General features: G+C 36.7%; 2 long non-coding RNA genes across 2 annotated transcripts; both read left to right on the top strand.

The window, feature by feature from the left end:
- Positions 1 to 4,074: 4,074 nt before the first annotated feature.
- LOC147560027 (uncharacterized) lies at positions 4,075 to 6,292 on the top strand. Its single transcript, XR_015234031.1, has 3 exons — positions 4,075 to 4,156; positions 4,272 to 4,399; positions 6,228 to 6,292. It is a non-coding gene; the product is annotated as an uncharacterized LOC147560027 (long non-coding RNA).
- Positions 6,293 to 9,716: 3,424 nt separating this feature from the next.
- LOC147560026 (uncharacterized) lies at positions 9,717 to 12,503 on the top strand. The gene is made up of 2 exons (XR_015234721.1): positions 9,717 to 10,981; positions 12,217 to 12,503. It is a non-coding gene; the product is annotated as an uncharacterized LOC147560026 (long non-coding RNA).
- The last annotated feature ends 1,531 nt before the right edge of the window (positions 12,504 to 14,034 follow it).

The following is a 14,034-nucleotide window of genomic DNA, read 5'->3' as shown; positions in this document are numbered from 1 at the left end:
ACGAATTTTCAGGGGGTGCAGAATTTCAAAGGAAAACAAGTCATCTTCTTCTTCCACACCAACTTGAGCTACCGCCACCATTTTTTCCTTTTCTTCTTCTTCCTTTTCTCGCTTCCAGTAAAACTACAACCTCCATTTATCTCTCTTCTCTCTAGTCATCCCTCTTTATATTTCTCTCTCTACTCCTCCATTACCATTTTTCTCTCTACTTCTCCCTCTTCTTTTCTCTCTCTACTTCTCCCTTTCCTCTCTCTCTCTCTTTATTTAATCCGACGAAGGAGAGGATCCCCTTCGTCGGAAAGCCATATGGTCGGGGGTTCTCCCAAACATGAATGGCCTCCCAACCATTGCACTGGTTGGGGGTTCCCCCAACCATCTCGGTTTGGAGATCCCAAAACCTCTCCTAAAATCGAACTGCTTTAGGGATCCCCCAAACCTGTATGAACTGGTTAGGGGAATCTCCAACCAGTCACTGGTTTGGGGGAAAACCCCAAATCGCAACAGTTTTTTGGCGATCTGTTTGTCGGAAAACGAATAGATAATAAAAGAAAGAGAGAGGGAAGAGAAAGAGAGTAGGAGAGGAAAAAAGAGAAAATACTTCACTCAAAATCGTTTCCCTCTAACAATTAAAAAAAATGAGTCAACTAAAATTGACTAATTTTGAGAAAGTCTTTGCACCCCAAATACTTTTCTTAGTTTTCCAAATCACCCATCTTAGGTTTGTTGTAGAGTTCTAATCTCAAATCATGTTCATATATAAAGTTATAACATTGTTATTGGAGTCGTGCCTCTCAGATTCTAGTTCCCCAGGTCTGACTTATTTAAATCTCGCTTGTTTAGGACATACTTGTTTTAGTTAAGATAACAATATAGGTTTGAAACGAGTCAGTTTTACTCAAGTAGAATAAAAGTTAGTCTTAAACGAATCTGACAATCAGGTAAAAGAAAAATAAAAGTCAGTGTTTGAGAGAAATAAAAAAAAAATTCTAGAGAAGAAAGTTTTGGGTGGAAACAATTATTTTTTGTTTCCTCCAAACACTACCCACTTTTAAAGCTTTTTATTTGTTTTTTCTTCTATCTTCCCTCCCACCACAAACTCTGACGACACCACACCAAAACTAATTCCAACAACCATTAACTTTCCCCATCTCTTTCTTTCTCTTTCTTCACTATTTTCCCTCTCTTTTTAGTCTTCTATAGTTCCAGCGAACCCTCATCAGAAAAACCACACGAAGCGTAGTTTGGTTGAACCAGATGAAGAGTTATGGCGAAGGGACCATTCCCTTCATCAGAACTTAGAGAGAAGGAGAGAGAGGATATGACAAGAGAAAAGAGAGATGAAAGATGATGAAGTCGTCGGCCATCTCCGACCACATCCGACCGACGACTTTCTGCCGGAGACTTGTAGGGTGCGTTTGGTTTGATTTTTTTCGGTTTTCCACCTTCTTCTCTGAGATTTTTTCTTGTTTCCCCAAAACATTGACCAAAATAAACCGTCTGAAATTCAACTCAAGTCAATTGACCAAGTGTCAAACTAGAGCACCTCCACTGTCATTAAATTCACGAAAAGAAACTAAACAAACTAACTTGGAACTACAACACTAAAAGAATACTTTAGGGTGTCTTGGTACCTAGCTCGTCAATGCACATAGGCGGTTCTTTACTTTACCCACGCCACACATCGCTTCCCATAGTAATGTCTTTTTTTCTTTTTGTTTTGTTTTCACTTTTTTGTTGATGTGGAGAGCTTTAAAATGATTTGTCTGAAATTAGTTTATTGAGACGATGAAGTAGGTTTTTTTGATTGGTACTTCACTTTCACTTCTTCTTTCGGCGACATGTCATGTACCTGTCATCAATACGTGATTTCATTCAAAATCAGTACATGATTTTAGATGGTAGGTACTTGCATGACTTCACACGATGTGAAAATGAGCACCACGGTCCATGCACGTATGTGTATATATATATAAGCTCGACCTAACATGACGTTAGACGAAGTGAGTGAGAAATCACGGTACACACACTCAGAGATCGATGAAATGTAATTTATGTGTAAGATTGAGATTTAATCTAATACAATGGCGTTAGAGTAACTCCAATGCAAGACTCAATCTTAAAATCGTAAGTGACACTTAGGATTTTAGAGTTTTTTTTAAGAAAAAAACCTCTCAAATGCAAAACTCAATTGAGATCGAAGATGATGTTGAAGCAATTAATTTTAAGATGACTCAATTAAAAACTTTATTTTTGAGATCTCTTTTGAGAGTTTTAAGGGTTCTAGGTCATCAAATTTGGGAGTCCCGTCCCAGCTTTTGACTGCTTCAATCCGGGAGCCCCGGTGCTGGGCTCCTGGTCGGGCTGGGAGACTTCCAACCCCAAATGTTACTATGGGCAACTCTCAAGATCTCACTAAAAAGGGATCCACCCCACTTTACTTATTTTTCTTTTAATTTTGTTTTGCAATTGATTTTTTCTTTAATTTTGTTTAATGGTTTTGAACTATCTTTTCTTTAACTTTTTTTTAATTGTTTATCTTTGTAAAATTATCTCTCAAGAATAATATCAAATTTAAATCTTATATTTGGAACTAATAATTTATAGTTAAGAACAGAAATTAAAATCTCACACACGTGCATCACACACGTACATAATTTGGATTTGGAAGTCCCTGTTGGGAGTCCGACGTTGGAGTTAAAATAATCAGAGGCTCCCAAAATTTGGAGCCCGAGCCCTTACATTGGACTTGCTCTTAGGACCAATGAAGAATGTTTATCTCTTAACTACTTTTTCCTAATAAATATATGTGTGACATGTGTAACTATTAGAGTTTTTTGGACTGTTGCATTGGAAAAGCACTTGAAGTAGAAACACTCATGTATGCCATATAGGAAAGATAATCTCAATTGAGAGTTGACACATAAGCTAATTAGAGTTTTTTTGAGTTTTGCATTGGAGATGCTCTTAGCCTAAAAAAATCTACCGTGTTCGTAGGATGCGGTGAACGCCTAGTATATGTATATAAAATGATTATGTATGAGAGAAAGAGAGAGTGGGAGATGGGTAGTGGAGAATCAGAAACAAAGGATAAAGAGAACTTAAAATGTAGAGGAACAGGTCGTCTAGGTTTACCATTTTAGGATTTGTTGTTTGAGATTTGAGAGAGAAAAAGAGGGAAGTCACTCTTCCAAAATGAGCCGTTATTGGTAAAAAAATCGTTAGGCATGTTTCTACTCATTAGTTTTTGGGCACCTGCCTAAGTCTGATTTGTGTTCTTCACACGGTGGCCCCTAAAATAGGTTACCCAAACCGAAGCTTTGCTCGCTTTGGGTCTGGCTTGACCCTGAGATATCTTGACCGATTTTGGTATTTAACTTTTTTTTTTTTTTTTTCATTATTGGCACTAATACATTTTTACTATGACTAGATTTACATGAAGATGATTTTATATTAGTTATTGAATGTGATCTTTATAAAACTTCCAACAAAAATAGACAACCTGACTTATCTCTCCCATAACCGATCGACCCATTTTATTGTAATAGGCTTGGTGAGAGAGACACATATTAACATTGACAACAAATTAAACACAAATTGACGCGGTTGATATTTAGCAAATTCACTCATAGTTGTGATTGAAGTTAATCACCAGTTAAAATTTTCTCACGGTTAATATCAAAAGATTACGTCTTTTCCACAAAATGGAGAAGTTATCCACTTTTTTTTTTACAGAAAAATGAAAATCTTGCTTTTATCAACGTGTCTTATTAACTTCTTTTTTAGGAATTTTTTTGTCAATCATATGAAAATTTTACATTTTAACAGAAGGAAATGAATTGAAGAGTTTGCCATTATGTAAGATCCTCAAACCGCAAGCAATTGTAGAATTATTCTTAAAATTACGACCTTGAAGTTACGTGATATAAAGCGGTATATTTGTAAAAATAAAGATTTGCAACTTGACATGAAAAACCATGGTTTTTTGAAAACTATGGGCTCGTCGCCGCAGTTTGGAGAAATAACTATGGGCTGTAGCTCTATATAAAAAGATACACCATAGCCACTTTCTTTACCATCTTAAGAAAATTTCTATCTGAAATGATAGATATGACGTTTGAGATACACAAAGAAGAGGGCAAAGGGATCGGAAATAATAGTAAGTTTATCTGGTTCCGATTTTGTCCAATTTATTTTATTTTGAATAAATTTGATTCTATGAGTTGTGTCTGGATCTAAGTTTCTTCTAAAATTTCTTTCACATTTTTGTATAGAATTGAAATATCATGTCAATAGGGATGGTGAGGAAGTGAAACCATATAGGAATGTGTGGCATGGGAAAGCAAACAACTTCCTCAGTAAAGTGATGGATCGGTGGAAATCCATCGTACCCATTAAAATGGTAATTAAATCACTCAATATGTTCGGAATTTTTTTTTAACATATTTAATCTGTCCATCCATTTCTTTTCTTGATTGTCAAGATGTGGTAGCGTTTGTTATTTTTTTTTTCAAAATTAGATCAGAAATCTAATTTGATATCTTAATTGACTCGGGTGGGTTTTAGGTTGTTTGATTTTTTATTTGACACATGTATCAGATTCATTTGAATTGTTAATTCAGAATGATTTTGGTTCTATTCGAACCAGACATAAATAAGTCTGAATTAAGAACTCATTTATCTGAAATGACTATTCTAACTATGACCATAATAAATTCCTTCTAGATGATGGAAATTCAGATAAATCCGTCTCAGACGTGTCATATTCAGAGAACAAACCTCAACTACTATATAACGTTATTTGCAACTTGAATACTTTAACACGATCTTTGATTGATTGGACTTTTCTTTAGTCAAGAACTTGTGGTACCATCAAATTTGTGGTCATGAATAGTAACCAAGTAGGCCTAGTTACAAAGAATGAATTAGTAGATGTGAAATAATCAACTTTTTTAGTCGTAGTGTATGCTGTTGCCAAGCTAAAATACTCAACCTAATGATTATTTTAACAAAAAAAAAAACCTAATAATAGGACTAACTAAGGCAGAAGAGATAGGAGATTTTGTTAATATGGAGCATGTTGAAGTTATATTAGACATTAGAGATAATAAAAAATTAAAGAGTCTTCCAAACATGTGTCACAAAAATATATATTAAAACATTAATTTTTTCTACTTGTAAAAGAGAAATACTAGAACAAGATCACCTACAAAGAAAGTTGGACATGTATTCGTCAAAGGTGGAACAATATATGACGTTGCATTTATATTTTGACACGTAATTAAAGAAAGTAGAGGTAGGAGTGGATGGGCTTTCAACCCCCTAGAATGATCCTAAGGGTCTTTATATGATATTTCAAACTCAAGATGTCTTAATTGGCGATTACAGTGCTTATCTAAATTCACGATGTTTTGCATATTGTATTCATGATCATGTATCAATGTCATCGAAATGTTTTGCATAATGTTACGTTTTAAACTATATAGTTATACATGTTTGATTCATATGATAACTAAAATACATTAGACATTTCGAAAAAGAAACAATGGATATGTTGCTCTTACTGAAATATCTGAAGTTATTGGTTTGTCGTCTTTCCCCTCTGTTTGAAATTATTCAAAAAAATTGAACTTATCAAATCCATGGTTGTTCATTTTAATCTTCTGTTAAACAAAAATTCTTTGTTGAAGTGTCCTTGAAGGCATAAAGTTTGAATTACGATTAGTACAAAAGTTTGGGTTATTTGTGACGGACTTTTTCCGACGGACCTCGGAGAACAGTCGCAAATACTCATGATATTCCAACGGCGGAAAGAAAAGCCGTCAGAAAAATGTCTATTTCCGACGAGTTATTTTGTATCCGTCGAAAGTGGTAGGTATTAACGACGAGTGCTTACTTAACAACCGACGTAAATACATGCGTTGCAATTTGCCAAATTTTTTTTGTTCCGACGACTCTCTCTCTACCCACGAAAAAAGTTTCTATTATGACGGTAGAAAAGGTTTATCAGTCGGAATACGAAATGATTTTCTAGTGCGAAATATTTTTCGTGAAAACTATTTTCGTCGACTTTAGTCCCTGGAAAATACTTGCCCTAAAATCTATTTCTGCGAATTCTTTCTATCCCTTGCGTGTATTGTCTCTCCAACTATTTCACCATTTACACTGAACTCCATCCCTCCAACTCTCCAAAATTTTCATCGAAGGTTTAACCGATTTCTTCGTTGCAGACATCAACTCGAATTTCGAGCAGGAACATTAATTGGATTGCTGTGATTTGAAGATTTGAAGCCCGGTGTCACCTAGGGTTCATTAAATCGAGGTAAGGTTCAAAGATCTTCTTATTTCTCTTTCTATCTCTCTTGTGGTGAACTCATTGTTGTGGTTTAAAGATTTGAAGCTCAGTTTATCTCTTTAACTCTGTTTTGACATCAAATCACCTCCTAACAACAATTCGGTTTGAAAGTACTTTGCTATATCCTTTTCAGTGTTTTGAAATTTATGAAATTAATCTAATTTTGCCTTAAATTGTGCCCTAGATGTCTAATGTGATTAATTTGGGAGAAACTGTCCTAGTTATATGTCATAAGTGTTCTGAAATTTATGGAATTAGTACGATTTTGCCCTAAATTGTGCCTTAGATGTCTGATGTGATAAATTTGGGAGAAATTGTCCTAATTATATGTTAGAAGTGTTCTAAAACTTATAGAACTCGCAGTTTTAATATATATCTTGGTTGTTTTTCTTTGCTTGCAGATTGTTGAGACAGGGATCCAACGATTTTTCGAAACACACTGTGGCCAGGTTCGTCCTGTCCTCGAAGACTTGACATTTCTACCTAGGTTTCATTAATTGCTTCTCTAAGTTTCTGTTGGTTGACATATTCATAGGTTTCACGTATGAGGGTTCTGGCCGACAATATTCACCCAACGAGCATCGCCTTTATTGAGTTCTATTCTAGTAAGTTTTATAATATATATGAAACACAACACTCAAGAAAGTAACATGAAACATACCTTTATGTACTTAACAACACCATTGCACAAAAGGGGCGACTGGACTGTTCGATAACTTCTTCTTCAAACGTGTTCATAAAAAACTTCCAAAAACCACCAAATAAGAAAAAATACCAATTCAATATGGCTGTTATAATAAAATACACAATCCAATCTTCTCTACCTTTTTCTTTTACTCAGGTGGTAATTTCAAACTTATATTTTCTTACCCAGGTGAAGTTGTTGTTGTTGAGTATCTAAGTGCCCAAACTTGCATCTCAACTTTGTTCATCATACACACAGCCAAACTCCCATTCAATTCAACCAAGTAAGGAGTATAAGGATCTCTCGTATTCACACAGATAGGCAAGACATGAACTCTGTACTCGTCAGTGATTATGTTGATTGACAGTATATAAGTAAGTTGATCAAAGCATTCTGAAGTCACTCGAACTTCTAAAGATGGTAAAGGGACTGTGAATGAGGACTTTACTGAAAAAGAGTAAGTTTCTTTTCATATTAACATTTGATATGTTTAATATCTTATTATGTATATGACATATGTGAACACTAATCAACTTTATATTGTTTGACAGAAATAAATGGATGAATTAGAGGGAGATAGAATTGCCCAGAGTACTCCAGAAGATTTTGACGGCTCACCAAGTCCGAATGACGTATTTGACACCGTCATGGGACGTGAGCGAGATGGCTAATGAAGTAATGAAGTAATTCGGGAGGTGCCAATAACATTAGCACCTCCCATCCAATCTCAACCGGATCAAGAAGGTTTCTCAAGACCATATTAGAAGATTAGTTTCCTTATTATTTGTAAATTGAAATATCCTATTTCTATACTTGTTATTATATTGTCTCCTTTTATTTTCTTCCCATACGTAAATTCTGAAAGATTTAGGTTTTGGGTTGAGGAAAACCATGTACCTCCATGTTTATTTATAATAGAAGAGAATTACAATGCTTGGAAATAAATAATGTAAACATAGAAATAATCCTAATTCTAGTGTATCTATATCTTGGAGATATATATGAGAATATTTCCCTGGGTAGGAATTGTTGACTTGAGTACCACTTTTACCCTTATTACCCTCCCGCAAATTGAACGGAGGATCAAACCGAAAGTTCAATTTGAGAAATAACTTGATGAGACGATTCCTTGACACATTCTTCATTAAGGCAATCATTGAATTGGTTGATGAAGAAATTTTTATTTTTGGTGAAGATCGATAGAAATATTACAGCAGTTTCAACGAACAAGCATGACATAGTAACAACGAGAAAGGTTGCACTTAGTGAGCATAACCATTCTAGGTTCAGAGGCTCATGGCAACAACATGAGACGTCTGCCTTGTGAAGACAAACTGACAAAATACCGACGAGGAGGCAGCAACCTTGCACTCCAAATGAGACAAACAACGACGGCCGATATTATCGATCGGCAAAAAAAGAAAACCACCACTTTGTTTTTCTTACCGTCTTGCACCTATAATGAATTAACCCTACACTTTCTTGAACACCAATTTAAGTCCATCCACGAAGCTCATTAAGATTGAAGATCCCATTCCCTTTATAAATAATTCGTCCATCATTGATAACAAAAACCTCCCAAACCCATAACCGATACTATTGATAACTAGAATCTCCACCATTGAAACCTTATTGGAAAAACATCAAAAACTTCGATTGTAAACCTTCACTAAATTTATTGTGAAGTATAAACTAAACTAATTAAAAAACTAGAGAAGAAAATAAAAGAGAACAAAAAATAACTATGATTCCGGCGGACGGTAGTCATGGAAGAGGCTACCGCCGCCGGTTAAGCGGAAGCAAAAGTAGGATCGAAACTATACTCTTTAGAGTTTTGTAGCTCTGAAACCATGAAAGATTTAGGTTTTGGGTTGAGGAAAACCATGTACCTCCATGTTTATTTATAATAGAAGAGAATTACAATGCTTGGAAATAAATAATGTAAACATAGAAATAATCCTAATTCTAGTGTATCTATATCTTGGAGATATATATGAGAATATTTCCCTGGGTAGGAATTGTTGACTTGAGTACCACTTTTACCCTTATTAAATTCATTGCTTGTACAATTCTATATATATTTGTTTATCGAATCAATAAAGCTACCTTTGATTCTCAATTATTTGTGTCGGAGGCTTTTTTTCACATGGTATCACGAGCCTAGGGATTTCTTCGTTTTTCGATATTATTTGAGAATTCTTTTCGTTATTTCTAAATCTTTCAGTCGACACTCAAAGGTCAGTATCACTGTTTCCACCATTATCAATTTTTTAAAGCTTTTTTTGTTAGAATAATACCTAGGTCTAACTAACTGCATAAGTAAGATATGTTTTTAAACTTCCTTTAGCCCCTTAAGACATACTCGAGTTTATTCGGACCAATAGGGTATTCAGACATTTATAGGCCCCGGACTACTCACAACGCTTCAAACGGGACCTCTATAGGCACACCCACTTCATAAGAGTCGATTCACCAATACCACGACCCGTTTTAAACCCGGTTCATAAGCCACGGTTTACCGATTGTAACATCCCAGGTTTTGATATAATAGGAATGAAAGAATAAGGTTGAGGAAGGACTATCAAGGCAATTGGGCCGAGTTAAAACAGGACTAAACTTGCAATCAGGTCAGAATTGGGGGGCGTTTTGCAATCAGAACAAAAACAGGGACTGAAGTGTGAATTTTAGTTGTAAAGGGGAGAAATCAGGAACGATTTTTTCCAGTTCTTGTTCGTCAGTTTCAGGGGGTTCTTCCCCATTTGAACGATCACAGTGAAGGAGGTTTAGGGCTAATGGGTGAAGGGTAAGAGAGATTGATGAAAATGTTGACAATGGTTATTATCTAGGGGGAATTATATGCCATTAAAGGTTGGAAATAAGAAGAGAAGTTGCTAGAGAGGGACAACCAAAAAAGAAGGAAATGGAACCATGGTTTAAAAGAAAGGAGTAGGAGTCTTTGTGGAAGAACTTCACCCTATAAGTACATTCGAGTATGAATTGAAGGTAAGAGTTGGTAATTGCTTTAAACTTGAATTTGAGTTATGTTCTTCTTAAATTCTAGGGTTAATGATTTTAGATTTGGGGGTTTTCTGATTTTAGGGTTGAATGAGTGAGATTTTGATGTCGTATTAGTGTGATGCTTGATTTAAGAGTAAGGGTTCAACCTAGAGATGAAAATGAGTCCGAAATTAGAGAATTGCACGGAGTTCAGCTTGTAACAGTGTACTGTTTGGGTCTGTTGCTCGACATAGAGAGTTCAAAAGTTTTTAGAGTCTTCCACAAACTTGTAGTTCGTCTCGAGACGATTCCAGAACGGTATGGTAATAGTCGTTTCGAGTTCGTATGAGAGAGTTATGGCCGTTTGAGTGAGCAGTGCATGTTCGGGGGACTGTGTAATACAGTCTGTTGACGGGCATTTCTGTGATAATTGAGTATCCGTATGTAGTTATACAAAAAGATGAGTTGTAGCTTGGGGTTTTAGCTTTCCGAATTGGTATGGTACATGTCGTTTCGAGTTCGGATGAGTGAGTTATGGTGGTTATAGTGCACATCACGCGGTTAGGAAAGTCAGACTCGCTGCTGTTTGTATTTTTGCTATTTCGAGGACTGTACTCTATAAATTTGACCGAGACACTAAGTAATGAAATGTGGGAAACTGAATTATCTTTCCAACGATGTATGGTATGATCGAAACGGGTCAGAGTTGGGTCGATAATGAATCTAATGAAGGAGTAGAATCACTCGGGTTCTTCCGACGTTAATGCGAGTCAAGTCTTATTTGTATTTCTTTTTCTTATGGTTCTTTCGGAGTTATTTTTGTTATGTTAAGATTCTTCATGGGTGTCGGAAGGAAAGCCGAAATGAGTTGGGGGCGAGATGCTCGAAGCAAAGCGGGGCGAGATGCTCGAAGCAAAGCGGATGAGGACGGAGTCCTGAATCGCTAGGTAGGGGTGCTCTCTTGTTTTCTTTTATATTATCATCTAGATTTATGCTAGGAGTAGGAGATATGCATGCATCACTATGTTTAGATGGATAGATGATCATGTTGCATGATTTATACCGTTGTTTTCAATGACGCTTACGACGTTGAATGTGTCTATTTCGTTAATGGTTTTACGATAAAGTTTGTATCGTTGATAGTGCATATCGATTGACAGTTTTGAGGATTTAGACGTTGATTTCAATGGAACTGTTATCGTGAACTTTCCTTATTGATGTGATGGTTTATATATGGAAAATATCTTACGAATGATTTTTAGAGAAATGGTTTTTTAAACGGATTGTAAATCGATGTTTTGAAAACGTAACGGTTTCGTATGTTGTATGTGATTGGTGAAGTGGACTGAGACTAGTCATGAGGGTCTTGGCAGTTGTAGTGCTCCACTCTCTGGCCAGGATTCTCGTTAGGTTGCACTCTCGGGGCTCAGGGATTTGCTACCCTTGACCGCTCGATTGGACTGTAAGCCTGTTTGTTCTTACCCTCGGGCTCAGAGGCTGTACACCTCGGACCGCCCGACTGGTTTGGTGATTGGGATCCCTCTGCACGTTATGATATGACTCTTGGTTGTGCCACTTCTGTGTGTGATAAGATAAGTAATGTTTTAAAAAGTCTATCTCAGTCGAGGGCGTAACGGGCGAGTTCCGAATATGCTGAGATTGTGGGTGAAGGATCTTTTCAAATATTATTTCGGTTGTTGACACAATAAATGCTTTTCCAAAACAAGAAGGGATAGTTGCATGCTAGGGTACCGATGAGAATATGCTTTTCGTCCTAACACGAATACTGGAGGGACGACCCGACTATTCGACTTCGGTGAAGCTAAAACGTATCTAGTTAAGCTAGGTGTATATATTTATCACGAGGTTAGCTTTTCAATGATTGTGGAGCCGCCTAGTGGGAGAGGGGCTTACCTACTGAGGGGTAAGCCACTTTCTCGAGAGAACTTGACTACCTGGGTTAGTGCCGGTATGGGACGATACTAGCCCAAGTACTATAGAGTTCTCTGGGTAACTCTCTGTTGATTGAGGAGCATACCATGGGTGCTGTTGTATGTTAGAGTAGGATTGATATATATTCATACGTGTGCATGTTTTATGGCGAAAATGGTTTTATCGTAGTTTTGTTTTGGGACTCCTCTACAAGTTAACTCGTGTCGGTGAGTTACTGACCCCCTACTAGTGTGTTAGTATGCAGGTTCCTAGTTAGAAGCATCTGCAACGATAGGGTTAGCAGATGGATTGCAGGAGTTGTGGCGCGGTGCCACTTGGTGTTATTTCCTTTCACTTTGGTTTTGATTTATCTTCGAAGTTATATTTTTATACACTGAACACCTTATAATGTAAATATATATGTATCACATAGACTGTGCAGGGATGTAAGGTTGTGTGCAGGTTGAGTTAACCTAGTGTTGGTGGTTCAACTTGGAACCAGAGTTTTTAGTTGAGTTATGTCTTATTTTTAGCTTCCGTTGTGTATGTTTATGTGAATGTATGGTTTGCATGACAGGTTACAGGTACGACCGGTTCGATTTACAAAGGAGGTGCTGCTGGATTTTCGGCTCGTCTGTGAATTGCCGGGGCGTGGTCGTGCCTAGTTATGGGGCACGGGGCGTCACATTACCACAACCCGTTTTTAATCCGCGACTTTCCCCCTTCAGCCCGAGTTTCATCTCTGTGATTCAAACCCTAAAGTATTTTTTTCTTCTTCATCGACTACAGTTTTGTCGCCGACGAACACTGCCGCTGCCTCACTTATTCCAGCGACCGAGAGACTACCACATCTTTAGAAGACCTTCTCTTTGTAGATTAAATTTTTCTGGCGAGAACAATATATTGCCATATGTTCTGTGACCATCTCTCTATCTCTCTCCCTCTCTAGATTCTTCATCGCCTCAGGTGATCGACCTGGTCGGTTTTCATTGGCTTCATTAGCCTTTGCGAATACCCTTAGCCCTGGATTCACGACCAACTGACCTAGATTGCCAACACAGACGTTACCTTGTTGCACAAACACAAAAGGATTTTCCCTTTCGATCGTCCAATAATTCTTTCTCTCTTTATCTCTTTACGTCCACAATACATCAAATGACCAATCTGGTCGGATCTTTACCTCAGATATACCGTACTTTGTTTTGGGGCAAGCCCCGACCATTTCACGGCCAAGAATACCATTTTTCCGGGAAACCTTTAATATTGGTGGTTTACAAACAATCATCGACTATACACGTTGCAATATTTTTTGTTGCGCATTCTTCGGTCAATTGTGGACGCATTCTTTCCGACAATGCATAATTTGTTGACCATCACCATGACACCATTATTTTGGTTGTTACTTATCATTCAATATTTTTACATCCTGATAATGATTTGTTGTCAACTTTAAACACAACATTGTTTTTGTTGTCGCTCTTTCAATCAATATTTGACATTTTTTCGACAATGACTTCCTTGTCAACTATAACGACAACATTATCCATTTTTGGTACTTTCTCATTCCATATGTTTTTGACAATGCATTTCTTGTCCAACATACCTCGAACATCACTTTTTTCGTCCCTAAATTTTTCTAATTTTGATTTTTCCGGATTTGACAACCGCAATTTTCCTTTCAGAAATAGTGTGACATCCATTTCGGTATGTTATAATTTTATCCGAAAATTCTTAAAACTTATTCTCTCGAAGGTCTCAAATAATTTTTGCGTATCAGTGATGTCTGTTACTTCTCCTTCATTACGAAAGATTAATTTTCCCCGTACAATTGTTGGTGACCTTAACTCTACGGCTACAACACTTTTCTCGGGAACTATTCTCTCCATCCACCATAATTCGTGGATCATCGACAGTGGAGCTTCAAACCACGTCTGTTTTTCTTTACACCATTTTAGTTCATATGAACTTGACCCTCGATCAGTTTATGTTCAAATCCCTGATGGAAGCACACTTTTGGGTAAACATATCTAGTAAAGTTATATTTTCTGACTCTTTACACATTAATAAT

The sequence above is a fragment of the Eschscholzia californica genome, unplaced genomic scaffold, assembly GCF_041429995.1.
Source record: "Eschscholzia californica isolate CP2 unplaced genomic scaffold, dmEscCali1.0.p SCAF_2, whole genome shotgun sequence".
In the NCBI taxonomy this organism is placed as follows: Eukaryota; Viridiplantae; Streptophyta; class Magnoliopsida; order Ranunculales; family Papaveraceae; genus Eschscholzia; species Eschscholzia californica.
This window is presented reverse-complemented; position numbering and strand designations above follow the sequence as displayed.